This window comes from Muntiacus reevesi, chromosome 4 (assembly GCF_963930625.1).
Source record: "Muntiacus reevesi chromosome 4, mMunRee1.1, whole genome shotgun sequence".
Lineage (NCBI taxonomy): Eukaryota > Metazoa > Chordata > Mammalia > Artiodactyla > Cervidae > Muntiacus > Muntiacus reevesi.
The window spans coordinates 114,903,008-114,930,773 of NC_089252.1; the positions used below are offsets into that span (position 1 = coordinate 114,903,008).

The following is a 27,766-nucleotide window of genomic DNA, read 5'->3' on the forward strand; positions in this document are numbered from 1 at the left end:
TGGGCTCTTCAGGGGAGAAGGGAAGCATAGCTGAAAAGTCCCTGTCCAGGAATTCAGACTGCATCCTGAATGGCCCGGTGATGGGGAGCAAGTTTCTCTCTCTCTCTCTCTCTCTCTCTCTGTTATTCTGTCACTCTGTTGTGTTCAACTCTTGGAGACCCCATGGACTGTAGCCCGCCAGGTTTCTATGTCTGTGGAATTTTCTAGGCAAGAATGTTGGAGTGGGCTGCCATTTCCTTCTCCAGGGGATCTTCCTGACCCAGGGTTCAAACCGACATCTCCTGCGTCTCTTGCCTTGGCAGGCAGATTCTTTAACCACTGAATCACCAGGGAAGCCCCACAAGTTTCTTTAATTATTCACGAAGAGGTGAGCTCTTACCTAGGATCCCATTTCCATCAGAAACTGCATTTCATGTGTCCCTTTGTGAGCCTAATCCATAAGGCAAAGGGGAAAAGACTCTTCCTCACCCTTAAAATTAAATACAAGTATTAGAGAACCTTGATGTGGGTTTTTTTTGTTTGTTTGTTTGTTTTTTTACCACTTATGAAGCACTTTCCTACCCATCATAGAATTTGGAGACGATTTTAATGGGAAGAAAGCACAGCCAAATCTTAACAGTGATAGTCTCTGGGTGGTGGGATTTGGGGTGATTTTAACCTTACTTGTGTTTCCCTAAAGCTTCAAAAATCTGCAGTTTCAGAGCTGAATAGAAACAATGGTTACATAATATTGTGAATGCAGTAAATGCACTAAATTGTAAAGTGCACAATTTTACATTATGTGAATTTCACCTCATCCAAAAGATCTCCTGCAATACTACACACATGATTTCACAGTCATTTATGAAAATGAGGTTTGAGGCAAGAACCAGCAAGGCTCAAAGGCAGTTCAATCAGCAGTCACGCTCCCCCTCCCATGTCCAAGTCTTAATCCCAGGCGGCCAGCCTGCAGCGCGCTCCTCCGACCACCAGGGGGCGCTGCGGAGGCCTGGCGTCCCCACGCGCGGGAGGGCGCCCGCTCTTGCTCTGGCGCCTTCGGAGCACGTGTGCGCGCGGGGGGCGTGGCCTGCGTGGCCGCCTGAGCGGCAGGACGTCGCCCACTCGGTTGTGTCCCGGGTGCCTACGGCGTGACTGACTTCATGTCTGACAGACTTCGTGTCTGACTGACCTGCCGCCCCGAGTCCTTGCGGGCCCCCCTCTCCTCGCCCCCCGGCCCCAGCCCTCTTCCGTCCGGGCGGGTAACCGGCTTCCATCTCCCACCGGCGGGTTCGCGTCCCCCGCCCGCCGTCCTCCGGGGGGCCCTGGGTGAGCCCCGGCCCCATGACGCAGCAGGCGCTGCAGAGCTCGGGGGTGGCCTTCCGCAAGATCCTGTCTCACTTCCCCGAGGAGCTGAGCCTGGCTTTCGCCTACGGCTCTGGGGTGTACCGCCAGGCGGGGCCCAGCTCAGACCAGAAGGTGAGCCCGGGCCAGCCCCGCGCCGGGAACGTGCTTCCGAGGTCGCTTTGCCCTCGGTCCCTCCCGAGCCCTGGAGCTGCCGGGCCGCTCTGCGCATCCCCGTATCAACTCGCAAAGTCCTGATACAAACCCTGCGGAAGGGCTCTTAATAGAACGGCAGCGTGAGCCGCGCTTCGAAGGGAACTTAGGAGTCCGCTTGGGTCTAAGAGCGGGAGATGCAATTATGTGGAAAACTCAAAAAAAATACTGATAATCTGGGTTCCAGTTGCAGAGATTCAGATTTAATTGGTCTGGGATGATCCCGGGCTTTAGGAATTTAAGAAAACTTACCGTGTGATTCACGCAGCCAAGCTGAGAGTTACGTCTCTGGCAATAGGAGAAAATACAAAGTGATTCCCTGACTTTGGGAAGCTGATGGATGGATGGTAGGGTTTGTGCATTTGCAGTGACTTTAACAAATAGCAAGGGCTTCCCTGGTAGCTCAGCTGGTAAAGAATCCACCTGCAGTGCAGGAGACCCCAGTTTGATTCGTGGGTCGGACAGATTCCCCTGGAGAAGGGATAGGCTTCCCACTCCAGTATTCTTGGGCTTCCTGGTGGCTCAGACAGTAAAGAAATAGCTTACAATGCCAGAGGCCTGGGTTCGATCTTTGGGTTGGGATCCCTTGGAGAAGGGAACAGGTACCCACTCCAGTATTCTGGCCTGGAGAGTTCCATGGACAGAGGAACCGGACAGGCTACAGTCCATGGCAGGTCACAAAGAGGCTGAAACGACTGAGCAACTTTTCACTTTCACCTACTAAATCTGAAACCTGTATGCAAGTCAAGCAACAGTTGGAACCAAACGTGAAACAATGAACTGATTCAAAATTGGGAAAGGAGTATGTCTAGGCTGTATATTGTCACCCTGCTTATTTAACTTATATGCAGAGTACATCATGTGAAATGCCAGGCTGGATGAAGGACAAGCTGGAATCAAGATTGCTGGGAGAAATATCAATTACTTCACATATGCAGATGATGCCACCCTTATGGCAGAAGGCAAAGAGGAACTAAGGAGCTTCTTGATGAAGGTGAAAGAGGAGAGGGAAAAGCTGGCTTAAAACTTAACTTTCAGAAAAGGAAGATCATGGCATTCAGTCCCATCACTTCATGGCAAATTGATGGAGAAACAATGAAAAGAGGGACAGGCTTTGTTTCCTTGGGTTCCGAAATCACTGCAGATGATGACTGCAGCCGTGAAATTAAAAGACACTTGCTCCTTGGAAGAAAAGCTATGACCAGCCTAGACAGCATATTAAAAAGCAGAAACATTACTTTGCCAACAAACATCTGTCTAGTCAAAGCTGTGGTTTCTCCAGCAGTCGTATGGATGTAAGAGTTGGACTATAAAGAAAGCTGAGCACTGAAGAATTGATGCTTTTGAACTGTGGTGTTGGAGAAGATTCTTGAGTCCCTTGGACTGCATGGAGATCAAACCAGTTAATCCTAAAGAAAATCAATCCTTAATATTCATTGGAAGGACTGATGCTGAAGCTGAAGCGCCAGTTCTTTGACCATCTGATGTAAAGAACTGACTCCTTGGAAAAGACCCTGATGCTGGGAAAGATTGAAGGCGGAAGAAGGAGGGGATGACAGAGGATGAGATGGTTGGATGGCATCACCGACTCAATGGACATGAGTTTGAGCAAACTCCAGTTGGTGATGGATAGGGAAGCCTGGCGTGCTGCAGTCCATGGGGTCACAAAGAGTTGGACATGACTGAGCGACTGAACTGATTGAACTAACAGGGAGGGTTAGTGGATGAGCAGTATATTTGCTCTGACCCAGGACATTTACCAAGTCTGTTTAGGGCAAGGCGTTGTTATTCTTTAAAGTTGGCTGAGCATAACAGCAATGAGGGTACAGTTTTCCTTGTGATTGCAGATTTTTTTCCCCTGCAAATGGGGGAAAACAAGTTTGCTTCCAAGATGGAGTCAAAATTTAAGACATTGAAGATGGCAGACAAATATTTTCTGTTTAGTGAGGCTTTTGATTGACTTTGGCAAGGCTTTTGAGCTCTTGATGAATTAAGGTAAAAGGAGCAGGAGTCTAGATAGAGATGTTTTCTGTATGTGCAGCTCATGTTCTGGACTGGGTTTTTTTTTTTTTTTTTTTTTTTTTTTTAATAAAGGAAATGGTCACATGCTGTCTGCACTAGGGCCTCATGGTTTTGGACACCTGGCTGTAATCTTTCAGTTAATCTTTGCCTGTTCACTTCCTGGTGAGGCCATCTATACCATGCCTTGAATTTGCTGTTTACCACCTATACCAGTATTTAAGTAACGTGCTCATTTGTATTCTATCATGCTCAGTTGCTCAATCTTTTCCAGCTCTTTGCAACCCCATGGACTGTAGCCTACCTGGCTCCTCTGTTTATGGAATTCTCCAGGCAAGAATATTGGAGTGGGTTGCCATTTTTTCCTCCAGGGGATCTTCTTGACCTAGAGATTGAACCCTCATTTCTGCGTCTCCTGCATTGGCAGGCGGATTCTTTACCACTGAGCCTCCTGGGAAGCCCCTAATTTAAGTAGTACTTTTCTTTAAATTGACAACATATGGGAAATGATACATTTGGGGCACACAGTAAATTATAGATTATAATAGGTTATTTTTTTCCAACATACGTTAACATGAAAAGTTTTAAAAACATGTCCACTCAGATTCTTAACTATCACCACTAGTTTGCAGGAAACCCAGAACATCCTGATTCTATAGTCACCTCTTCATTTTCCTGTGAAGATTTTCCTTTGAGCAGACCTGGAATTCCCTCCAAGAAAAGGTGTTTCCTTTTCCCTCACCCTCGTTCCCTGCAAGTTCACAAATAGACTCCAGCACCTGAGTCTGTCCCCGATGAGTCCCTGCCGCGGCGCCCTGGTTACTGGCAGGCAGCCTCGTGTGTGGTGGTGCATCCTTTAGTCTGCCCTCCCTTTCTGCTGCAGGAACATCTCTTAGCCTGGCAGCCAGCGTCTCTCTTTGGTCCCATCTCCCACCACTCTATACCTGCATCCCATCCCAGCCCTGCTAACCTAGGCACAGCACCCAGAACATGCCCAGTTTCCTCAAGAACGTTTTCATCCAACAGGACTCCCCCGACCCACTTCCTCAGGCTTCTAACACTTCACCAAATCTGCTTAACTCTTGTGCATTCTAAAGACTCAGACTTACCAGAGTCTTGAAAAGTGTCACAGGAAAATTCCTCCTTCCTCTGTGACCCCATTCTGAGTGAAATTTGCCTAGCAAGTCCTTTCATCAATGATCTGTCTAGAGGCAGCATCCCCTGACCTGAGCCCTTGCCGTCAGCAGTGGCCCACACCCTGAAGAGAAAGGGCCACAATGTCCGAAAGCCTTCTTTTGGAGGTAGGACGAAAACCCAATTTTGTCGGCCAGCGTTTATGCATGATTTTTCTGGGCCCAGGTAATGGAAGGACTTCATAGCCTAAAGAAATGTTAATTAGTTTTTCTTCCTCCCCAGGGTGTGAGGGTTACAGGGAGGTGGCATATGGGCGGAGTCATTGGTTGATTTGATCCCTCCTTTTTCTGCCTATTTTTTGATCGGTAATAAAGTGGGGGTTGGATAAGTAAGCCCAGTTAAGTTTGGGAGACACAGGCTAGCAGGAAAATGTATTCAGGATTCCGAGGCATTCCCTGTTGAGAGACCAAATTTTTTTTATAATTAGTTTGAGAGGAAGGTTTTTCTTACTCTATCTAAACTATTTTCTATTAGGCACATTTGTGGCTATAATATTTGTGGGGCTTTTTTAACCCCGCGGAGGGACCTATGCTTAATAGGTTCTTTTGTTAGCGTACTGTGCTTAGGATGTTTAGAAAAAAAAAAAGTAATCTGTCTATTCTCCCCAAGTGACTTTGAACTCTTTACCTCTATCCCAGGACCTATCAGAGCTCCTCATAGACAACCAGGGAGGGGTTGGCTAATGGGTGAAATTAAAATAAGCTTTCCCTTTGCATAATACTTTATAGAGCTTGTCCACATGGTGTTATCTGATCTGGAAGAAAAGTGGAACACGTTTAACTAGATTTAGGTGGAAGACAGTGTGGCAAAGTGGTCTAGCCCAGAATTTGGAACCAGACTGTCATTCATTAATCGTATGTCCTTGGGCAGGGAGCTTACTCTGTGCCGTGGTTTCCTTTCCTGTAGAGATGGGATAATAATGGTATCTAGCTTGTAGGACTGTTTTGAGAATAAAGAGAGTTACTGTATGTATGATACAGAAAGTATTTAAAAGAGGGCTGGAAGATTACATCAGTCAGCATTACTGTTATGTGAGTTGACAAAAAAGAAGCTCAACTTGGTTCCAGAGATTTGCTTAAGTTTCTGACCCCAAGCCTGCTGTTAATCACAGCAGCATTGAGTCTTAGAGCTTTCAACTCTGTCTCGCCATCTTTCTAGGAATTAAAACTAAAAATCCTCTTTTATTCACCTCCCAGAATGCCATGTTGAACTTCATGTTCACAATCGAGACCCTGTTGTGTGGCATTCAAAGAACCTAAAGAAAAATTGGAACCATTACTCTTTCCTTAAAGTATCGGGCTGGTAAAGAATCTGCCTGCAGTACGGGAGACCCCAGTTCGATTCCTGGGTCAGAAAGATCCTCTGGAGAAGGAATAGGCTACCCTCTCCAGGATTCTTGGGCTTCCCTTGTGGCTCAGCTGGTAAAGAATCCGCCTGCAGTGTGGGAGACCTGGGTTCAGAAGATCCCCTGAAAAAAAAAAAAGATCCCCTGGACAAGGGAAAGTCTACCCACTCCAATATTCTGGCCTGGAGAATTCGATGGACTGTATAGTCCATGGGGTCGCAAAGAGGCGGATACGACTGAGTGACTTTAAAAAATATATATATATTGAGACCCAGGATTATCACTGCTGTCCAGAATGACCATGGCACCAGTGATCATGTGTGATGGGAGGGTGAGTGACTTCGGGCCTCTGTCTTAACTTAGGTGGCTATTAACCTTTCTTCTTAGAATCTCAGCTAAATATGTATGTTCTTACAGTCAGGAACTGTTCACACTTTTGCCGGATGAACGTGATGAATGTGACTGTGTTTTATTTGTTGCCTTTGGTCAAGTGTTTTTTGGCTGGGAAAGATAGGGGGTGGCAGAGGATGAGATGGTTAGACCACATTACCGACTCGATGGACATGAGTTTGACTCCGGAGTCAAACTTTGGGAGCTAGTAAAGGACAGGGAAGCCTGATGTGCTGCAGTCCATGGGATCACAAAGAGTCGGACATGGCTTAGGTGTTCGACTGAACAGCAACAATAAATGTTTCTTGGTCTCGAGTTTTAGCGTGCCTCAACAGCACCCAGAGTGCCTGTCGGGCGCACAGATGGTGGATCCCACCCCCAGAGTTCCTGAATCAGTCGGTCTGGGATAGGGTTTGAGGATTTGCATTTTTTACACATTGAGAGGTGATTGTCCTGTAACACTGCTAGTTTTAGGTGTGTAGCGTAACGATTGATCTTACTGTGAGATGATTACCGCAGTAAGTCTAGTTAACATCCATCACCATACATAGTTGGTTTTCTTTTTCTGGTGATGAGAACTTTTAAGGTTTACTCTCTCAGCCCCAAGGATTTACATTTCTTTTTTAAAATTTATTTATTTTTAATTGGAGGATAATTGCTTTACACCAGTGTGTTGGATTCTGCCATACGTCAGCATGAATTAGCCAGAGGTGTACATCCGTCCCCTCCATCTTGAACATACCTCCCAGCCCATCCCACCCCCTAGGCTGTCGCCGAGCATCAGGTGAGCTCCCTGTGTTGTACAGACCCGTTATTTGTCTCTTGTACACATGGTGGTGTATATTTCAGGGCTTCTCTCTCCGTTTGTCCCGCCTTCTCCTGCCCCCTGCATTTGCATTTCTAACGAGCTTTCAAACGATGCTGATGCTGCCCGTCTGGAACACACCTTGAGAACCACTGGTTTGGTCAGTGGGAGGAATGGGCAGACCATTTTGGATCAGGGTGGAAGTTAATCTTGTCTGTACGGAGAGGCGCACACACCCAGGGAGAAGTTGGAAGTGAAGAGGGGTCGTAGGTCATTGGGAGCATGTGGTGCCCGGTGGGAGGAACCCCTCGGGGCCCTCTGTTGGGCGGAATTTGATGATGGGCTTTGGAGGGCAGGTGAGCACCCCGGACCCCGGTGGAGAACTGTCTGACTGCGGGGACTCTGCCCAGTGGTCATTCTGATGAGGGGTCCAGGCTCTAAGAGGACGGCCAGGAACCCAGCGTGACCCCAGTGTGAGAGGACCATTGGGAGCTGAGTCGGGCCTCCTAGAGTCGGCCAGGCAGAGGGTGTCGGCCGCGCCTGCGCTGCGCCAGCTCCCGATGGCTCAGGGCTGTCACCCTTCTGCGGGCAGACGAGTCACCTGAGGATCTTGTTTGCACGCAGATTCTGATTCACTTGGTCTGTGACGATGATGCTGCTGGGTGGTGGACCACACTTTGAAAGGCAGGAGGCTGGGGTACTGACCTGAGAAGGATTTTGCAGGCCTATCTGTGCGAGGCAGGGATGAGCGCTGTGGGTGGTGATGTCTGCATCGCCTTTGGGCCCGGCGTTTACTTTTCTGGTTGCCGTCCATCCTGCCTCCTCGCTGTTAGGCGCCTGCAACAAGAAGGGCTCTGCGGTGTGATAGCCGGAGTGGGGGGAAGGCGGTCACTCAGCCCAGACCCGCACATCCGCACTAGTCACGGAGCTCGGAGCTCTGCTTTCTCCAGGGTTAATGTTATGCTGAGCCGACCTCTAATTAGTAGTTTCAAACAGCATTGCAGGCTCCAGTAACCAAATGTTTGGGCATAATTGTGTGCCAAAGGGACTGTACTTTTTAATTGAAATTCTTTAGCTACTTTTTAGATATTTGCAGCCTGCGAAGGCTGCTTAGATACTGAAGTTCAGTGAAGTGAGTCTGAAGATATCTGTTGAAACAAATGGAGTTTTGTAACCTAGAACAACTACATTCAGGGTTTGTCAAATTACTCCTGAAATGAACTTGACCATAATTCAATGTGTTCAGAGCTGATAAAGAGGTTTTATGTTTGCATGTTGCATTGTAGTTACAGAAGTCAACCGTGAAAGAGAAATTCACCATGTCAAGGATGTCAGTGAAAACTTTGAGGAAAATTTCTCATTCTCTGTGATGAAACAAACACTGGAAGCCCAACCAGAAATTCAGGGACCTGGTTTAGCTCTGCTCCTCCGGGTGCCACCTCGGACACATCGTTTATTCTCTCTGAGCGTCAGGTTTCTTATTTCTCACGTGAGGAGAATGAATTGTACCACGGGTCTGTCAGGACCAGTGTTTTTATTGATATTTCCAGTCCGTTGAGGACCAAGACCAGACAGCCTCTAAGAGCCATTCTGCCTCTGGCATCACAAGTGCCAGAGTTAAAACTGTGGTCATCGCACCATGAATACCTTAGGCAACAGACAGTCTTGGAAGCTAACCCTTTGCAAAAGATTTTGTGGAGATGTGTGTTTTTACAAGGTAGGCAGTTTTTTGAGTGGCTTTGGAAATCAAGCTTCTGCCCTGGTCAGAAATTTAGTTCTTTATTTTTTGCACTTGCACAAGGGTCAGGATGGTATTTTGCTCTTTTTCATGCACATTTCTTTTCTTTTCCAGCTTATCAAATATGGAGTTATTAGCACCAGTGTTTTGATTAAAGATCTTCTCAACTGGAATAACTTATACATTGCTGGTTGACTCCAAAAACCAGTGAGTGAGTGTTCTGTTAGGGATGGTTCTCCTCTCCGGACCATGCTTCTGGGATGCTCCCTGCTTTGACTTTCTGCAGATGTTTGCGGTAATTCCACACTCAGCCAAGTGCTCCAAGGCTTAATTCAGGGCCATTAAATTCTTATAATTATGAGGGAGGAGGCAATATGGAATTAAGTAGCTTATGTACCGTATGAAGCTTTGTATGTTATAAATATTCCATTAAAAAAATAAGGATAAAAGGTAAAAGGTAGAATTCAGGTTTTTCAGTTCAGTTCAGTTGCTCAGCTGTGTCCGACTCCTTGGGACCCCATGGACTGCAGCACACCAGACTTCCCTGTCCATCACCAGCTCTTGGAGCTTGCTCAAACTCATGTCCATCCAGTCGGTAATGCCATCCGACCATCTCATCTTCTGTCTTCCCCTTCTCCTCCTACCTTCAGTCTTTCTTCAATCAGACTTTTAAGCCTGATTTATAAAATAGTTAAGTTTTCTAATATTGTTATTCACAATTAATTTAAAAAAAAAAAAACAGAGAAGAAACTATCCTTTGGGATGTACATCACTCCCGTCTTTCCTTGCTATCTAAAACAGTTTTAATTTGGAGTTTCTCATACTGTATGTGTCTTTTATGTGTCATCTGAATTTTGCCAGAAATTATCCTTGTTTGATAAATAAAAGGCAGTTTAAACCCTACTCTCTGGAACATGAGAAGAGTTTGGTTACAGCACTAAATGGTTAGAGACAGTGGCTACGTTTCAGATACATGAGTGTCCTCAGTAGGGATTTCTAGACGCACTGCTTGTTTAGAAAATCCGTCAGAAGCAGCACGATGGTCTACAGTCGTGTCGGGAGCACACACTGGCACAACCACACAAAGAGCACCTTGGCCGTTCGGGCTCCGAGCACGCGCCTTAGAGCAGTGGGGCTCACGCGGTCCCTGGAGCGGCATCAGCGTTACCTGGGAGCCTGGCAGAAATGTACCCAGGCCTGCTGAGCCAGAATCTCTGGGGATGGGCCTAATACTGGGTGTTTTAACAAGCCCGCAGGAGACTCTGATCTCACTGAAGGGGAGAATCCCCGGCTCAGAGAGACACGTGCACTGTGCACCAAGAGACACGCGGGGAAGCTGCCTTCAGCTGTGGGTTCGGATGCGGGCTCTCACTCAATCTTCCCAGCAACCTCAGAAGCCTGGTTCAGTTCTTAACCCCGTCACAGAGGTAGTAAGAGAGATGGGACTTGGGCTCATCCTGCTGACTGCAGTGCCGTCTTACAACCAGCCAAACACACCAGAGCAGTTTGTATCTTGATGGGAGGGGAACGTCTAAGATGGTAGCTTCTACCAGCTAGTTGTCCTTTCTTTTTCCTTAGTCAGGTTCAGAATCAGTTTAAAATAGAGCATGGCCTGCTCAGGTTAGATAAGAACAGAGATGAGTTCTGAATAAAGAATTAAAATGCTTTTGTCCACCATAAAATTAAGTGAAGAACAATGAAGTTAAAAAATAAAGTTCTCAATTTCCCAAAGGTCATTTATTCCATTTTTGTACTGACTTCTTTTTCAAAACTCATGTGGAGTTTCCTCACTTAAGAAAAATGTTTATTTTGTTTTCTTTCCTATGTCATGAGTTGTCTGGTTTGGGCTTAAAACAGGAGACTCCAGAATTGCTTATTAGATTAGTAACTATTTCATGTCAACCTGCCTAATGCTGCAGCATCTTCAGGGCTGAGGGTGTAAGACAGTTCCAGTGCACGTAGTAACACCCAGGTTGGGCCCTGCTCCACTTCAGGACGTCTTCCTCTGAACGTCCTGCTTTTCCAGGTTAAGATCGTGGCGATGAATGAGGATGTGGCTCTGCGCTCAGCCCTGGATCAAAACCTGAAGAGCGCTGTGACTGCGGCTTTCCTCATGCTCCCGGAAAGCTTTTCTGAAGAAGACCTGTTTACAGAGATCGCCGGGCTCTCCTACTCAGGTTAGTGGGCTTCATGCTGCGCTTCCTGCCGGAAGGAGGTTCGCTGCTGGGAGACGGAGCAGGTCCGCCCCCCGCCCCTCACTGGCAACTGAGGTTCTGGTCCCAGTGCCTCTGTCAGGGTCTCTGCAGGAACCCGGCGATCTGCCTCCTTCCCCAGGGTCTCTTCCTTTTCACATCTCTACATAGGGTAACCCTTCTGTTGTTGTTATTGTTCATTTTTATTTTGAAACAGTTTCAGAGTACAGGTAAGTTTCAGTAATCATCCAGGAAGCTACCATATATGCCCTTTCCCCAGAAACATCTCACCACACTTCTTTTATCATTCTGTCTGTATCAGTGATGTTCAGAAGTTGGCAGCAGACCCCTTGGAGGGCCTGTCAGAACAGACAAGACCGCCGATTTGGGAGGTCTGGGGCGGGTCCCCAAAGTCTGTGTTTCTCTCCCGTTCCTGGTGATGCTGATGCTCCTCCAGGGAGCCCACTTTGAGAACCACTGCTCCCTCTCTGCGTGTAAATACACCGTATGATGTATGTTCTTCTGAGCTGTTAGGGAGCAGGGCACACGTGTCACGTCCCGGTTAGGCCCATTGCTTCAGTGCGTGTTTCCTGAGAACAGGGCATCCTCTCACAGAACCACAGTGCAGGCACCAGATAACAGTGATACATCACTTCTATCAAACTGATAATCTTCATTTCTAATGTTGTCGGTTGTCCCAGTAATGCCCTTTCTAACATTTTACCCTCAAGTACATGACCCTGCCAGGGATCGCATAATGTATTTAGATGCCATCTCTTTTATCTTTTAATTTGTAACGTTTCCTCAGCCTTTCTTTTGTCTCCTACGACACTCACATATTTGCAGTCTGCACACGTGACGTTGGTGCCTAGTAAGCAGTGTTTTCTCCCTTCTAACCAAACTGGGGAGACATTTGAAGGTCAGGCCAATATCCTGTTTCTTAGCAATCTTTCCCTCTGAGGGTGAGTCTCCACTGGCGATTCTTGCTGGAATAGTCTTTACTGTGATGGGTGCACAGTGATGACTTGGCCACTCCACCTTTCCTCATATTAAGGAAACCTTTCTCCCTCCTCCTCCATTCATCTATTGATTTATCTAAATACTAACTTCCTTTCCCCTTAAGCTGTGCTCCTCAGAGGTGTCAGGGGGAGGGGGAGGCCGAGAGGGCAGAGCCCGGCCCCTCACCATAGCCTCCGCCCAAGAGTCCCCCAGAGATCTGTTTAACGTGTTAAGGATTTGTGTATAACTCCATTTTCAGAAAAGTAGTCTGTCTTTTAAACCATAGTTTGAAAACCACTATCTTAAATATCGCTCTTTCCAAGCTTTTAAGTATGAGTCAGAGAACTCTGTGCTCAAATACTGCAGAAGCAGCTGACTCATCCTCTGAATCCCTGCACAGATAAGACTGCGTGGAGACGCTGCGCTCACAGAGACACGAAGGATCTGGCTCTTCAGTCTTGTCCCCAGATGTGTGTGCTGGGACCACAGCTGTCATGGCAGCACGGGTGAGAAGGCAGGTGAAATCGCCGTGGTCTTGGTTGCCTCCAGCATCTCACGGCAGCCTCCCTGCCTGTCAGCAAAGGCCAAGGGGCCAGCATGGTGAGGCTGCATCCAGGAGGAACGTGTGGGGAGGGGGCCTCTGTCTGGGTACCTCCCCCACCCCGCTCCCCTGTGAGGAAAGGTGGACCTGAACCTTTGGTTGACTTTGTGGGAGAAGATGCAGAGCCGTCCTCTGCTCTGACCGCGGCGTCAGCATCAGCTTAGTGTCAGGCGGACGCCAGGTTGCTGTTGCTGTTCAGTTGCTCAGTCGTGTCCGACTCTTTGTGGCCCTAGGGACTGCAGCACGCCAGGCTCCTCTGTCCTTCACCATCTCCCGGGGTTTGCTCAAACTCATGTCCATTGAGTCGGTGATGCCATCCAACCATCTCATCCTTTGTCGCCCCCTTCTTCTCCTGCCTTCAGTCTTTCCCAGCATCAGGGTCTTTTCCAATGAGTCAGCTCTTTGTATCAGGTGCTCAAAGTATTGGAGCTTCAGCTTCAGCATCAGTCCTTCCAGTGAATATTCAGGGTTGATTTCCTTTAGGATGGACTGGCTGGATCTCCTTGCAGTCCAAGGGACTCTCAAGAGTCTTCTCCAACACCACAGTTCAAAAGCATCAGTTCTTCAGTGCTCAGCCTTCTTTATGGTCCAACTCTCACATCCATACATGACTACTAGAAAAATCATAGCTTTGACTAGAGAGACCTTTGCTGGCAAAGTGATATCTCTGCTTTTTAATACACTGTCTAGGTTCATCATAGCTTTCATTCCAAGGAGCACACTCTTTTAATTTCATGACACTAGGAGTTCTCCATAAATTCCAAACATTGACTGAAGACATTTACTTACAAACTTTAAGTAAGCATTCAAGCTGCTCTCAATCTTGAGCTGATTTTTGTTCCGCCTCCTGAAAGGACCATGTCACATGCTCCTGGTTTCTCTTGTTGTTCAGTAAACACTTGCTGACTCATAGCAGTATCATCCTCTGTTCCACTTCTTCTAGAATGTTCATTAGGAGCTGCTGTATAGCGATGCTGTTCCATAATCAGTAGGTCAGTGAGTAGGTAGGTGGGTGGATGCGTGGGTAGGTGGATGGAGCATTATTCCTTTATTCCGTCACAGGATCCTCACAGTGCAGCCCTGTCCGTTCAGCAAACGTGTGTCTCCCTAGGTCACACATTGCACCAGGCCGGGTGCCCGCTCACCAGCGAGATATAAATGAAACTCCTCGTGGAGGTTGTGTTCTTTCAGGGAGAGACAGACAGTAAAGCAGCAGTGGGTGGTTTCAGCCAGTGGTGAGGGCCGTGAGGAGAAGAAAATGCTTCAGGTTGAGGGTGGGCTGTTTCTCAGGGGGTTGTTCAGAAAGGCCCTCCGAGGCAGGGAACGGTGTCTACGAGCCGGCCCGGGGCTGCTGGGGAAGAAATGACCGACGAGTGGGTTGCTCCCCGGAGCCTGGTCTCACAGCTTGCTGTGTCTGACCCCAGCCCCTCGGCCTCTGGTCACTCCCATACCTCATCTCGCCTCGTCCTGTTTTCTTGCAGTTATATTTGTCATTGCTTAATCAGCCTAGGGTCTGCGACTTTGGCCAAGTAGCCTACATTACTCATTTCAAAGAGGTTGGCTTCTATTTCCTGTAACACTTAGGACACGATGCTTTACAAATTCTCCCCAGTTCAGTTCAGTCACGCAGTCATGTCTGGCTCTTTGCGACCCCATGGGCTGCAGCACACTAGGCTTCCTTATCCATCACCAGCTCCTGGAGCTTACTCAAACTCATGTCCATTGAGTCCATGATGCCATCCAACCATCTCATCCTCTGTCTTCACCTTCTCCTCCTGTCTTCAATCTTTCCCAGCATCAGGGTCTTTTCCAGAGTCAGTTCTTCACATCAGGTGGCAAAGTATTGGAGTTCCAGCTTCAGCATCAGTCCTTCCAATGAATATTCAGGACTGATTTCCTTTAGGTTTAACTGCTTTGATTTTCCTCAAATCCTCCCCAGAGGGGGCTGATTCCCACTCTGTGTGGTCCCTATCTTGTGAATAAGACCTTTTCCAAAGTTTTCTGTATTTTTTTTTTTTTAACCCTAACCCTAACCCTAACCCTAACCCTGTAAATCTGTAAGTCAGTTGTTTAGATTTGGAATATTTTCCCATTGAAACAGCATAATATATGATGGTTGTTGGTAAGCCAGGACACAGTGTAATTAATGGTTAACTAGCCCGTGATATGATGACACTAGACTGGGATGGTGCGGACGGGAAGGATCTAGACCTTGCAGGCAGGTGTCTTCCGTAGATGTGAGACTTGCCCCAGGTGATGTGTTGAAAAACCAGCTTTTCTACCTGCCTTTTGTAGGCTTCTGAGAACCCAGTATACCTGAGTTGATCAGATCCTAATCCCTTCAGGAGACCACCCAAACCTCCTAAGCCCTCAGAATATTCCAGACTTCAAATTACCCACCAACCTCATTTTTATTTACAACTTGGACATCTACTTTATACCTGTTTGCAGTTGAGAGAGTTGATATGTCTTCCCTAACCTGCGAAGTCCCGCTTCTCCCTGGCGGAGTCTAGGGGACATGGAGAAAACAGTGGTATCCGTGTCATTGGACAAGTTCTTGCCAGTAATTGCTGGTGGAGGCAAGATCTGTCAGTATTACTAGCAGTAATAATAATAATAATAATCCCTGTATTCTGTGTAGTATTTGAGGATCACTTTAACTGCCCCAGGGTCAGTATTTATGGCATTATGGTTATAAGTGATGGTGAGAAAGGAGTGGGTGGAAGATGGGAGCCTACAGAACTGGGGAGGAGAAAGCCTTCTAATCCTTCAGTTATTCTTAGAGCTCAGCCTTTAAGTAAACAGGAAGGAGACCGAATGAACTTTAAAGGGCCGCCTTTCACATTCTCATGAAAGAACAAATTATAAAGTGACCAGTTTTAGGTAATGGTCTCTGGTTTAGCATTTATCAAGTGAATCAGCGTCCCATACCTTATAATGAATTAAGGATGCAATGTCTGCTCTGAGGAGCTTCACATTCACAAACATGCAGTCACAGTGAGTCCGTGGCAGACTTGAGAGCAGCCCATGTGGAAAAGGCAGGCGTGTGTAAGTGCATGTCCCGTTCGGGGAGGGAGGAGCAGACAGCTGTGATGGAGGTCCATGCTGGTGGCAGGAGAAGGTCGCATTCTTTGTCGTATGTCAGGAATGACTCTCAGGACTTTTGATCCAATAACTCGTTTGTCCTCACACAGCCCTTTGATAGGGTGCTATATTATCGCACCATTTAACAGATGAGAACACCAAGGCCCAGATCTGTCTCAGGCCAGTTGTCTGGTAGATTAGTAGGTGGTAGAGCTGGAATCTTAGCCCACACTCTTTTTTTAACTTTTCTTTTTGTGTTGGTACATAGCTGATTAGCATGTTGCAATAGTTTCAGGTGCAGAGCAGAGCAACTCAACCATATGCACGTACCCATCCTCCCCCAGACTCCCCACACATCCAGGCTGTCCCATGACATTGAGCAGAGTTCCATGTTAGCCCTCATTCTTAACCACTGAAATTCACTGCCTCTCTGGTGTTTCGGAAAAGAGATTAGACCTGGATTGGGAAGGGTGTTGAAGACAAAGTGAGCAGATGGGAATTTGACAACTAAGAGCCACAGACGTTTTCAGGCATTGCAGGTTGGTCCAGGATTTGTGGTTGTGGAAAGATAATTTTGCCAGCAGTGTGCAGGAGGCAGAAAGACTGAGAATGAGAATGTTTTTTCTCTTAGCACATGGTCACGAGGGTTTCCTCTGCTGGACGCCATCTAAGCTCTGGGGATGAGGCGGGCACGGTCGCGGCCCTCGTGGGGCTCTCTCTGCGGTTGGAAAGTCAGCCAGCAGACACGTGGCAGCACAGAATGGGGTGGGGGCGCAGGTGTCACTTTAGTGCAACCAGAGACGGCCTCCCCCGAGGTGGGAACTGAGCACCAACGTCTGAGCACCCGTGAAGAGAACCCCGGGAGAGCTGACCAGGCAGAGAGGCCCTGCAGGGAGGACAGTTGGGACCCGGCCTGTGTTGGGTTGCCTCCAGAACCCCCCGTGGCACGTGGCAGGCCCCTCTGCGTGCGTGTGGGTGGATGGACAGAGCGCAGCCAGTCTGGACCACGATGAGGGCTCAGGTAGGGCCTCAGGACCGTGGACAGCCTCACGTGGAAACAGCTGCTTCAGCTGGGTGTTCCATTTAGTCGTTTAGTTCTTCTGCGAACCCGTGGACTGTAGCCCACCAGGCTCCTCTGTCCATGGGATTTCCCAGGCAAGAATACTGGAGTGGGTTCCATTTCCTTCTCCAGGGGATCTTCCCGACCCAGGGATCAAACCCACATCTCCTACATTGGCAGGTGGATTCTTCACCACTGAGTCACCCAGGAAGCCCATTCTATTTAGTACTTTGCTTTTTTTTAATCATTATATTACTTCACGGAACACAGCATTACTAAAGTGTTTACAAGCTGGGGCTCTGCGGTCAGACTCTGGGTTCACCTCTTAGCTTTAACCTTAGTTAACTTTCTGTCTTTGGGCAAGTTTCTTATCTCCTTGTGACTCAGTTTCTTTCTCTCCAAAGATTTTTATACAGATGAAATTAAATCATACATGTAGATTAAATTGTATGTGCCTGTCACATCGTAAATGGTCAGTAAATGTCCCATATTATTCTAGATCCATGTTTGCTTGTATTAACATAGGGCTTCCTTGGTGGCTCAGACAGTAAAGAATCTGCCTGCAATGTGGGAAACCTGGGTTTGATCCTGGGGTCGGGAAGATCCCCTGGAGGAGGAAATGGCAATCTACTCTAGTATTTTTGCCTGGAGAATTCCATGGACAGAGGAGCCTGTCAGTCTACAGTCCTGGGGTCACAAAGAGTTGGACATGACTGACTAACACACACACACACAACACAGCCACTTGCTGTAGACAGAAAGGCAAGGCTGCAGTCAGACCTGAGTTTGAACACTAGCCTCGTGGAGGTGCTGGAACCTTTCTGAGCCTGTATTCTCCTTTGTAAAGTGGAAATAACTATTTCCTGAAAAGATTTTCCATGAGATAGTATGTATAAAAGCCCCCAGTATCACAGCTCACTGATGGTTGGTGCTCAGAAGATGACTCCTATCATTACTTATCACTGTTACCGCGTATCATTCTGGCTGCAGAGGTTTTCCTCAGGCTGAGACACCCTGATCCGCCCAGTGATTCAGTGATTGGTGGGCGCTCAGGCCGCCTTCATCTGGCATTGTTTTACTAACGACGTGACTGTGGTTCACTTCTGCCAAACCTGTTTGCTAGGGAAGAGGGCAGAGGGGGCACTGGCTTCCTTGGACACGTTCGCCAAACGGGGATTATGTCGTCTGATATACTAACCACTAAACTGGCGCATGTTGACAAACGATTCCTGTCAGTTAGCAGAGGACTTAAGTCAGGTCGAGTGACTTGGCCCTTCACAGTCCGTGAGGAACGAAAAACACCTTCAACCGCTGACGTGTGCGAGAGAGAGAATGGGTTTCTTTCGGTGCCAGACTGTCTGATCGCAGGCTCAGCTACTTCTAGGAACAAGACAGAGCAGCGAGGAAGTGCCAGCTGAGTGATTCTTAGAGAAAAAATCAGGCATGAGTGCCAGCCCCCTCCAGCGCGAGTGAACATCCCATTTCTGGATCCTGGTAGAACCAGGCATGAGTGCCAGCCCCCTCCAGCTCGAGTGAACATCCCATTTCTGGATCCTGGTAAAATCAGGCATGAGTGCCAGCCCCCTCCAGCGCGAGTGAACATCCCATTTCTGGATCCTGGTAGAACCAGGCATGAGTGCCAGCCCCCTCCAGCACGAGTGAACATCCCATTTCTGGATCCTGGTAGAACCAGGCATGAGTGCCAGCCCCTCCAGCGCGAGTGAACATCTCATTTCTGGATCCTGGTAGAACCAGGCATGAGTGCCAGCCCCCTCCAGCTCGAGTGAACATCCCATTTCTGGATCCTGGTAAAATCAGGCATGAGTGCCAGCCCCCTCCAGCGCGAGTGAACATCCCATTTCTGGATCCTGGTAAAATCAGGCATGAGTGCCAGCCCCCTCCAGCGCGAGTGAACATCCCATTTCTGGATCCTGGTAAAATCAGGCATGAGTGCCAGCCCCCTCCAGCGCGAGTGAACATCCCATTTCTGGATCCTGGTAGAACCAGGCATGAGTGCCAGCCCCCTCCAGCGCGAGTGAACATCCCATTTCTGGATCCTGGTAAAATCAGGCATGAGTGCCAGCCCCCTCCAGCGCGAGTGAACATCCCATTTCTGGATCCTGGTAAAATCAGGCATGAGTGCCAGCCCCCTCCAGCGCGAGTGAACATCCCATTTCTGGATCCTGGTAAAATCAGGCATGAGTGCCAGCCCCCTCCAGCGCGAGTGAACATCCCATTTCTGGATCCTGGTAAAATCAGGCATGAGTGCCAGCCCCCTCCAGCGCGAGTGAACATCCCATTTCTGGATCCTGGTAAAATCAGGCATGAGTGCCAGCCCCCTCCAGCGCGAGTGAACATCCCATTTCTGGATCCTGGTAAAATCAGGCATGAGTGCCAGCCCCCTCCAGCTCGAGTGAACATCCCCATTTCTGGATCCTGGTAGAACCAGTAGAGAGACGTTTCCTCTGGGTGAGAGTTCCTGCGATTTCTCCCATGACAGTCACACCTCTGTGCCCGCGCCAGCAGCGTCCCTGGTGACATGGGTGTTGGCACTGACTCCCGCAGTCATTTGGAAACGGATTTCCGCAGGCCTGGCCCGCCCGAGCTCTTGCTGAAGCCTCGCTCGGAACGCTTCTCTACTCGGTCACTAGCTGATTGTTGAGCATGCCGCACTCCTGAGAGGGTTTCAGTCACCAACCATATCTGACATCTCCGGGTTACTTACCGTGTGTCTGGGAGTGTTCTAAGTGCTTTACGTGTATTAACTCATTTAATCCTGGAAACTCATGGACTCGCTGTCCTGCTGCTCCATACTGTAACATGTGTGAAGATCCCGAAGCCCAGAGTAGGAGGGAGCTCGTCCCTGTGTCTTCTGGTCCGGAGTGCGGATGCACGCTGGCGCTCTGGTCCAGGACGCTCGCTCCTCCCTCCCCATCCTGCAGAGGTCACGCCGGGGACTAGGGGAGGGACTGTAGGGCCCCGTGGGTCTCCTCCCCATTCCTGGCCTTCTTCCTCTGCTTGTGTTTCCTCCTTTGCACTCTCCACCTCTGAGGGACTGTGTATCTGTCGGGTTTATCGTCTCTGGTCTCTGTCCCACCACTAGGACGCGGGAGGCAGGCGTGTTTTCTTGCTTTGTTCCCTCCATCAGTGATCACATTGGTGCCTGACACATACCGGGTGCTCAGTAAATACTTAGGGGATGGATGGATGGATGGATGGATGGATGATGGATGGATGGATGGATGGATGATGGATGGATGGATGGATGATGGATGGATGGATGGATGGATGGATGGTGGTGGTATTGGTTCCTTCCTGAATCAGTATCATAAACCAGATGCTTCCTACACCTCTCTATTTTGTGTTCTCTAAAGTGTGTGAGAGAATAATTTATATATGATTCAAATGTATAGCACCAGTGCATCAGCTATTTGTTCTTACCTCATTCTCTTCCATGTGTGAGTTAGTGCAGTGATGGTATAGTTTCTGCAGCCATGGAGATATCTTTGAGAATGTATTTTGAATAGTGTGTTACGCTGCCTCCTAGAAATACTGCCTTAGTCATCTTTCTTGAAATAATAATTATTTTTTCCACATGCAAAAGAATGAAGTTGTACCCCTAACACACCCTACACAAAATTAACTCAAAATAGATCATGGATGGGGCTTCCCAAGTGTCACCAGTGGTAAAGAATCTGCCTGCCAGTGCAGGAGATGCAAGAGACACGGGTTCAATCCTGAGTTGGTAAGGTCCCCTGGAGCAGGAAATGGCACCTCACCCCAGAATTCTTGCCTGGAGAATCCCATGGGCAGAGGAGCCTGGCAGGCTACAGTCTGTGGGGCCGCAAAGAGTCAGACACAACTGAGTGACTGAGCACACACAGATCATGGATGTAAGAGCTAAAACCGGAAGACTTTTAGAAGAGTCACTTTGAGTTATGCAGTGTGTTCTTAAATACAAAACAAAAGTACAAGCAACAAAAGAAGAAATAGATAAATGGGACCATATAAAAATTAAACTTCTGTGATGCAAACAAAACTTTCAAGAGAGTGAAAAGGCATCCAAAGAAATGGAAAGAAATACTTGCAAATCATATGTCTGATAAGTAACTAGTATCTGAAATATATAAAGAATTCTTAGAACACTGTAAAAAGACAAATAGCTCAATATAGAAATGGGCAAAGGATTTGCATAGGCTTTTTTTTTTTCCAAAGAAAGTGTACAAATAGCAAATAAACACAAGAAATGCTCAGCACTGTTTGTTGTTAGACCCCAGTTCACACCCAAAGCCTATGATCAGAATACAGACGAGAATAGGTGTTGCTGAGGCTGTGGAGAAACTGGCCTGCATACGTTGCTGAGGAATGTAAATAATACAGCCACTTTGGAAAAAACAGTCTGGAGGCTCCTCAGAATATTAAAGCAACTATGTGAACCCAACAATTCTACTCCTAGGTATCTACCCAAGAGAAATGAAAATATATATTCACACAAAAATTCATACACAACTGTTCATAACAGTGTTATTGATTTTTAAAAAAATGGCCTAAAAGTAAAACAACCCAAATGCCTGGTAACTGGTAGATAGATTATATAAATGTGGTACATCCATCCTGTGGAATGTTACTTAGCCACAAACAGGAATAAGTATTGATAGTTGCTCCAACATGATGAACTCTGAAAACATGCTAATCAAAAGAGACCTTGTATTGTGCAGTTCCATTCATATAAAGTGTTCAGGATAGGAAAATCTATATATAGAAATAGTGGATTAGTCTCTGTGTGGGACTGAGGGTGGAAGCAGGGAAGAAAAGTGACTGCTGATGGTAGAGGGTTTCTTTTAGGGAGGCTGAAATGGTCTAAAGTTAGATGGTTGCATAACCCTATAAATACACTTTAAAAAAATAGAATTATGTGCTTTACATAAGAATTATATGGTATGTGAATTATATCTCAAAAAAAGGAAGACCTGTTTAAAATGAATATTACATTGCACATATCAACTTCCAGTGTGAGCTGCTGTTCCTGACCACTTCCACATCAGGAGTCCCGGGCAGTAACCTCCTCTGAAATGCCCTGTTTTCATGTCCCTTGCTGCTTGAGGCAGAGTCTGTATCTTTGTACGCCCTGAGTCCCACACAGCTCCTGGCACTTAGAAGCCACCCAGGTATTTATTGAACTGAGATGACAGGAGTATGGCAGTTAGTCTAGGAGGGAAAGTTAGCCCGGTGTCGTAGAGACCCAGGGCTTCCTGCACCCTCTGCCCTGCCCCTCCCATACACATCATGACAGCAGTGATGTCTGCCTCACTGTGGATGGAGCATCCTCTAATACCTTAATCACGGAAACCTAAAGGCAGTCTTGTGAGGTTAGCGTGACTGTTACAGCCATTTTGCAGAGAAGGAAACTGATTGAGAAAGATTAAGTAACTCACCCCCAGCCACCCAGGGATATGTCCAGACCAGAGAGCCAGGGCCTTTCCACTCACACCCCTATGTTCGTAATAAGGGCCCTGACCGCTGGGGACGTGCTGGAATCATAGAGCAGGCCAGCTCCAGACGGAACCTCTGGGTTTGTTTTATTCCAGGTCAAGGAGAGATTCCCTTTTGTCTAGCCATTGCATTAGACAGGCTGTTCTCTGGCTTGGGCAGTTAAGAGTTAAACTCCCATAAAGTATGAGTCAGCAGTCAGTTTTTCTCAATCTCTGTGTTTTGTTGCGAGTGCATCTGCGGAGGTAAGAAAAATTGATTCTTAGGATCAGATGCTGGTTCATGCTGTGTCCACAATTTTATTCACTTTGTTCTGAAGCAGCAGGCGATAAGCCCACTTGATTTCTGTTCCCCGTGGCTGAGCTGGTTCTGCTGCACAGCAGTTGGAGAAATCCAGTTCAGCAGACATTTATGGATCTGCCCTCATGTGCCAGGCAGCGGGAGAAGAGCTGGGGTCACAGGGACGAACACGCCTTGGTCCCTGTCCCCAGAAATTCCTTAATGTTTCCCAACTCCTTCCATGGTGGCCGGCAGTTGTTGTTTGGGGAGGGTTTGGATCATTTGCCTTTAAATTTTGGTAAAATATACTCCCTCTCTCAGAAAGTTACTGTCTAAAATGTAAGAGCTTTTGTTTGTTAAACGGACAGGAGGTTAGGAGGTGCCATAAACATTTAGAACTCGACAGTGGTGCAGACTGATCCTTCAGTTCTGAGCCAGCTGTGTGAGACTCAGAGTTTGATGACGTTCCATCCCTTCAGGGAGAAACAGAAAACATTTATAGGCTGTGAATGAAAGCATGAGGGTATATACACCATTGAAAGTCAACCCAACTGCCTCTCCATTCACATTTGCTGGAACAGCATGTCTGTGCATCCATGAACTTACTTCAGAACGCTAGAGGCCGTGAGCCAGCGTTACAGAAGTGAGGGAGCGGGGGAATCACAGGGGAGAATTACAGAGTGAAGTGAGGCTGGCACCTGAAATGTCACTGCCCTGACCTGAGAGGTAGCCGGGCCTGGGGCAGGTGGTCGCTCCTTGTCCTCGTCCGTGAGGCTGAGGGTAATCTGCACCTTCCTCGTGAGGCTTGGCAGCCGTAAACGAGACGGCAGATGCGGAGCACGTGCCTTTAAAGAGCCCGCAGCAAATGTGTCTCTCATTAGAGCAAGCATAGCCATTTAAAACAGTCTTTTGTCTTTTTTTTTTTAAAACAGTTGTTTCCTTCTGGTACTTTTGTGTCCTGGCTTCCCAGCTGCACATTATTCCGTGGTCATTTTCCATCTCGGTGTGTGGTTCCTGTAACACTTAGTGGGTGAGCCCTGGTCTGTGGTCAGTGTGGGTGCTCTGTGGTCCATGGTCAGTATAGGTGGTATGTGGTTGGTGTGGGTGGTCTGTGGTCCGTGGTTGGTGTGGGTGGTCTGTGGTCAGTGTGGGTGGTCCGTGGTTGGTGTGGGTATACCCTGGTTCATGGTCGGTGTGAGTGGTCTGTGGTCGGTGTGGGCATGCCCTGATCTGCGGTCAGTGTGGGTGCTCCATGGTCCATGGTCAGTGTGGGCGTGCCCCAATTCGTGGTTGGTGTGAGCGTGCCCCGATCCGTGGTCAGTGTGGGTGCTCTGTGGTCGGTATGGGCATGCCCTGGTTCGTGGTTGGTGTGGGTGGTCCGTGGTCCGTGTGGGTGGTCCGTGGTTGGTGTGGGTTGTCCGTGGTCGGTGTGGGTGGTCCGTGGTCAATGTGGGTTGTCTGTGGTCCGTGGTTGGTGTGGGCATGCCCTGGTTCGTGGTTGGTGTGGGTGGTCCGTGGTTGGTGTGGGTGGTCCGTGGTCGGTGTGGGTGGTCCGTGGTCCGTGGTTGGTGTTTGTGGTCTGTGGTTGGTGTGGGTGGTCCGTGGTTGGTGTTTGTGGTCTGTGGTTGGTGTGGGTGCTCCGTGGTCTGTGGTTGGTGTGGCAATGCCCTGGTTCGTGGTCGGTGTGGGTGGTCCGTGGTTGGTGTGGGCATGCCCTGGTTCGTGGTTGGTGTGGGTGGTCCGTGGTTGGTGTGGGTGCTCCGTGGTCGGTGTGGGTAGTCCGTGGTCAATGTGGGTTGTCTGTGGTCCGTGGTTGGTGTGGGCATGCCGTGGTTCGTGGTTGGTGTGGGTGGTCTGTGGTCGGTGTGGGTGGTCCGTGGTCGGTGTGGGTGGTCTGTGGTCGGTGTGGGTGGTCCGTGGTCCGTGGTTGGTGTGGGTGCACTGCTCCCCTGCTGAAGGACATTTGGTTGCTGCCAGGATTTCGGCGCTGTAAATCATGCTTTAGTGAACAGTCGTGTGTGTGTGGAGGGTGTTCACTGGCTTCCTGGGAGACCTCAGGCTGGTTCCGTCGTCCCCGTGTCCCCGTCCCCTTCCTGCCACAGGGGGAGGGGCAGTGCCTACCTGAGGGGACGGCCGTGTGGACAGACGAGGTAGGACGATGACCCAGACCCTCAGTGAGCTTCACCTCCTGGCCTCGGTTTGGGTTTGGGGCTTGGGGCTCACTCTCCAGAGATGAGGCTTTGTCAGTCACAGCTCCCAGAAGGACTGTAGCAGTGTACAAAGTCAAGGGCATTACCTGAGAGAACCAGTTTCTCTACCCTCTCACTCGCAGTCGTCCTCGTGTGTAACTGTGTAAACAGTGGGAAAACGCTGTCGCCTGTGTGTGAGCAGCTTGTTCGGACAGGACGCACTCGAGCTCACCGCCCTAACCAGTCCCCGCCTCGTCTCACAGGTCAGTCCAGAGGCTGCCTGTGGGTCTTCTCCAAAGCGTGTACTCCCCACACGCCTTCTACTGAATTGCAGGGCGTGTTGGTCCTTTGAAGCCTAAAAATCCAGTGCATTTTACCCCTCACAGAGGTACATACTTACTGGTGGGTATCTGTTAATTTTTCCAAACAAACCCACAGTTTGCTCTAGAAAATTTGCCATGGCAGGTCATAATTTCGATGATTCCCTTTCTGCTCTGTGGAAAAAAATTGGCAAGGGCAACCACATATCCTGGTTTGCCCACTTTATATTCATCATAATGTGATAACTCATAGCACCCCCTTCATTGTCAAAAGTGGCCTCTTTTAGATGATAAATTACATTGTCACCCTCACCCCAGGGCTTCCTCAGCTGCTGAGGTATGTGTCTGTTCTTCCCACCTCACTTCTCCCCTGGACGACTTTCTCTCTGCCCAGCAAGGCCTTTAGCCATGCGGCTTTCTCTAGGCTTCCCCTGGAGGGCCTCACACGTGCCCAGCCTCTTCCGTGTATCACCACAGCTGTGTCCTTGGTACTATTTATTGAGCTTAGTATAACATCCTCTCAGTTCAGTTCAGGCGCTCAGTCATGTCCAACTCTTTGCGACCCCATGGACCACAGCATGCCATGCCTCCCTGTTCATCACCAACTCCTGGAGCTTATTCAAACTCACGTCTATCAAGTCAGTGATACCATCCAACCATCTCATTCTCTGTCGTCCCCCTCTCTTCCCGCCTTCGATCTTTCCCTGCATCAGGGTCTTTTCAGATGAGTCAGCTCTTCACATCAGGTGGCCAAAGTATTGGAGTTTCAGCTTCAGCATCAGTCCTCCCAGTGAATATTCAGGAGTGATTTCCTTTAGGATGGACTAGTTGGCTCTCCTTGCTGTCCAAGGGACTGTCAAGAGTCTTCTCCAACACCACAGTTCAAAAGCATCAATTCTTCGGTGTTCAGCTTTCTTTATAGTCCAACTCTCACATCCATACATGACTACTGGAAAAACCATAGCTTTGACTAGGCTTTGGTCTAGTCAATAAAGCAGAAATAGATGTTTTTCTGGAATTCTCTTGCTTTTTTGATGATCCAACTAATGTTGGCAATTTGATCTCTGGTCCCTCTGCCTTTTCTAAATCCAGCTTGAACATCTGGACGTTCATGGTTCACGTACTGTTGAAGCCTGGCTTGGAGAATTTTGAGCATTACTTTACTAGCATGTGAGGTGAGTGCAATTGTGAGGTAGTTTGAGCGTTCTTTGGCATTGCCTTTCTTTGGTATTGGAATGAAAACTGACCTTTCCCAGTCCTGTGGCCACTGCTGAGTTTTCCAAATTTGCTGGCATATTGAATGTAGCCCTTTCACAGCATCACCTTTTAGGATTTGAAATAGCTCAACTGGAATTCCATCACCTCCACTAGCTTTGTTTGCGGTGATGCTTCCTAAGGCCCACTTGACATTGCATTCCAGTCTGGCTCTAGGTGAGTGATCACAGCATCCTCTAGGTCCAGTTATATTGTTGCAAATGGAAAGATTTCATTCTTCTTTTATGACTGATATTCCTTTGTATATGTGTATATATATCCCATGTTTATCCACTCATCTATCAGTGGGCACTTAGCTTGTTTCCTTACCTTGGCAAATGTAAATAATGCTGCAGTGAAGATAGGCCCCCGGGTGCCCCCTGGATAGGCCTCAGGGGCCCTTCTGTTGGGGTGGTGCTGGCTTCTGGGCATGCGCGTAGACGGGGCTGGCTTCTGGGCATGCGCGTAGGCGGGGCTGGCTTTGGGCATGCACATAAGCAGGACTCGCTTCTGGGCATGCGCAGCTGCTTGTGCGGTGGCTGCTGGCCTGCCGGTGGTGGGGGCTTGTCCACGGGTGACTGGCTGCAGGGCCTGCGGCGGTTCCGGACCACTGGATAGCAGGCTGGTGCTGACGGGCTGGACAGAGGACGCCAGGATGGCCCTGGCCAGCAGCGGAGTAGTCATGGGCGGAGTGAGCTCCTCAGGAGGGCGGCCATCAGCGCCTCTGTCCCCAGGAGGAGGCGTTGCTGCCTCTGGCTTCTCTAGATCGGCAGTTCACCACTTGCAACTTTTTAAAGTTATATCAGCTTTAAAGTTTGTCCTAAATGTAAGCTTTGCCTTATCAAATATAATAAGGTTATTTATATTCACAGAGCACCTCAAAAGCCCTCATACAAACGCTGCAGGCAGGGCCAAGCTGAGTGAGCACCGAGGATGAGATACACACAGCTCCCGTCTCTGGTCACAGGCGGGGTTTTGTTAACAAGATGAAAGTTTATAGAGAAGCTTCTGCATCGGAAAAACAAGTGCATATTACTCTCAGGGTGACTTCCTTCTGTACTGCAGTATATTTTAACTGGCGCGCCGGCTTTGTGATTTGAGAGGCTCTGTTTTCCCCCAAGCAAGTGCCTGCGTTCCTGGGAGCTGTGTTCACGTCCTGAAGGTGAAAAAGCCACTGTTTCGAGAGCGAGATCCCGCCAGGTTGAACTGGTGCATGTCCCAGGGGGGCTTTGGCTCACAGGTCCTTTGGGGGCCTGCAGTCCACAGGGCAGAGT

At 48.5% G+C, this 27,766-nt stretch overlaps 1 pseudogene; it reads left to right on the forward strand.

The window, feature by feature from the left end:
- Positions 1 to 1,320: 1,320 nt before the first annotated feature.
- Positions 1,321 to 27,766, forward strand: part of LOC136167494 (phosphatidate cytidylyltransferase, mitochondrial-like) — a 34,153-nt pseudogene continuing 7,707 nt past the window's right edge.